Below are 2,473 nucleotides of genomic sequence, written 5' to 3' on the forward strand. Positions count from 1 at the left end.
GTTTTGTTTGTTTGTTTGTTTTTTGGTGGAACCGGGGATTGAACTCAGGCCCTTGTGCTTGCCAGGTAAGTGCTTATTCTACTGAGCCATCTCCCCACACCCCCTTCTTTTTTAAGGAAAAACCTTGCTAAGTTTTATTTAAGCTGTAAGGGTTACAGAGGACACACCTAACCCTACATCCTGCCCCATCCCTCCAAAGTTCCTGGGGCAGGCACAGCTTTCCCTCCAGTCTCACTTCTCCTCCTCTTTCTTGTCCTTCTTGCCATCCTTAATGGCCGGGAGGCCAGGGAGCCCATGGCATTTTGGATGGCTTCATCATTAGGATCCACGCCTGGAAGGTTCTCTAGGACAGTTTGACGGAACTCCGGGTCCTGCATCACCTCATAATCCTCCTCCTCCTTGGCTGGCTCAGAAGTGTGCATGGCTGAGCTGGCATCCATGTCGGCTGACTCTGACTCAACTCCGCTCCCTGTAGGGACATCTGAATGACATAAGCGATCTGTTCTTTCTCAGTCACACTGCTTAGGTCAGGAAGCCCAGTATGGCTAAACTCCTGCTGGCTGATGGTCATCTTCAGCAGGGCATCATCTGAGTCTTTGGTCCCAGTAGTAGCTATCCCAGCCTCAGCTGCAGAGCCTGCGGCTGCCCGCCAGACCTCCTCCTTCTCCTGCCTCTGCCACTGCTCTTTCATAGAAACATGAAGGGCCAAGGCCAGCTCAGAATCAGCACTGGGATCTACTCCAAATTCAAAGTCACTGGCACCAAGCCCCAGCATGGCACCACCCTCGCCAGCCAGAATGGGAGAACTGATTAGTGCATCAGCCAGGCTGGGCCAAGGAGGCACTGTCACCAGATGAGAACCGGCGCCATCTTTGCCACTCACTGTGTTTACAAAGTCTGTTAGCTTCTCTGTGTTCACCTCCTCTTCCCCAAAATTGATAATGTCAACATTCACTTTCTCTTTCTTAAGGCATTTAGCCAGTTTCACCAAATCTTTCTCATTGTCCTCCACAGGGCTCCCCACAAAGGCAATGATGCGCATCTTGTGATTCTTGCCCTGACTGTGCTTCAGAGCCAGGTGGGCCACGCGGATACCAGTGCAGAAGGTGATCTTGCCCTTGGGTTGGACTATGGAGAGGATGTGTGGAGAGGATGCAGCCGGGGTCAGGGGTGAGGGTGGGCAGCACTTCACAGTCCTTGGCCAGTGTGATGAGGCCCACGTTGTTCTCAGGGTTGCCTGTGGGTCTTTGAGTGACACACGATGTTGACAGCGTCCTGCTGTGCCTGCAGCCGAGTGGGGAAGTCGCTATTGCGCATATACTTACTGTTATCCACACAAACCATAGTACTTTCCAACACCATCTTGCTGCCTTCCTCTCTCCCGACCGGTTCTGTGACTTGTAGATATGTCTTAAATTCATTTATTTGAAGGTTTGGTTCAACTCATATTTACTTGTTGATTTTTTTTTTTTTTTTTTTTTTGGTCTAGTTGATCTATTTGTGATAGGAGGGTATTAAGGCCCCACCATTACAATTATATTGATGTTTATCCAATTTTTCCATGTACATCACTGTTTTATGAATCTGGGTGTCCCACCGTTTGTGTGTATATGTTTATAATTGTTATCTCTTCCTGTTGAATTGTTCCCTTAATCAAAATTAGTGACATTCTTTGTCTCTTTAGATCAGTTTTGGCTTGAAATTCACCTTGTCTGAAATTAACTATTCCTTTTCTTCTGAGTCCTTGTTGCATGGAATATTATTTTTCATCCTTTAATTTTTAATGTGTAAACAAGATGACCCCAAAATCAGGCCTCACAGGAAGCTTTGGAGGAGCACCTGGATGCAGGCCGTAGCAGCTGGCTTCATTGTCTCACTCTAGGGCATCCTTCAGAAGTTTTTCTGCTGCTGGTTTGGTGGTCAGGAATTTCTTGAGGTGCTCCTTGTTGTGGAAATAACTTACTTTTCTGCCAAGTTTTGCATGATACATAAGTTGGGGTTGGAAGTTGATATCTTCGAGGGTTTGAAACACTTCACTCCAAGCCCTCCTGGTTTTTAAGATTTGTTTTGAGAAGTCTTATATAATTCTAGTGGGTTTACCTTTATTCAGGATTGATTTCTTTTCTTCGACAGCCTTTAAGATTGTTGTGCCTGAGATGGACTTCTGGTACTTTGTGGCTAATGTGGCAGAGAGAGGTTCTCTTTTGGTTGTGGCTTTTATGGGTTCTATGTGATTCTCTTTTCTGATTTTTCACTTATTCCAATTAGGTTAGTCTTCTGTCGTGTAGCAGCTTTTGCTTTTGTTTTTATTTTTTCTTTTTTATGTAGCAGCTTTTGGATCCTTTTTTTTTTTCATGCTGTCTTGTTGCTTTCAAAGTGTCTTTCAGCAGTTGTATTTTTTTATTTTTATTTTTTAAAATTTTATTTATTTGTGTGTGTGTGTGTGTGTGTGTGTGTGTGGCCAGCTCAGCCC

The 2,473-nt window shown here is 45.2% G+C and overlaps 1 pseudogene; it reads right to left on the reverse strand.

Annotated features, from left to right (window-relative positions):
* Window positions 1-231: 231 nt before the first annotated feature.
* LOC101569424 lies at window positions 232-1,362 on the reverse strand (annotated as a pseudogene).
* Between the last annotated feature and the right edge of the window lie 1,111 nt (window positions 1,363-2,473).

Source organism: Octodon degus, unplaced genomic scaffold (genome assembly GCF_000260255.1).
Source record: "Octodon degus isolate 3935 unplaced genomic scaffold, OctDeg1.0 scaffold00197, whole genome shotgun sequence".
In the NCBI taxonomy this organism is placed as follows: domain Eukaryota; kingdom Metazoa; phylum Chordata; class Mammalia; order Rodentia; family Octodontidae; genus Octodon; species Octodon degus.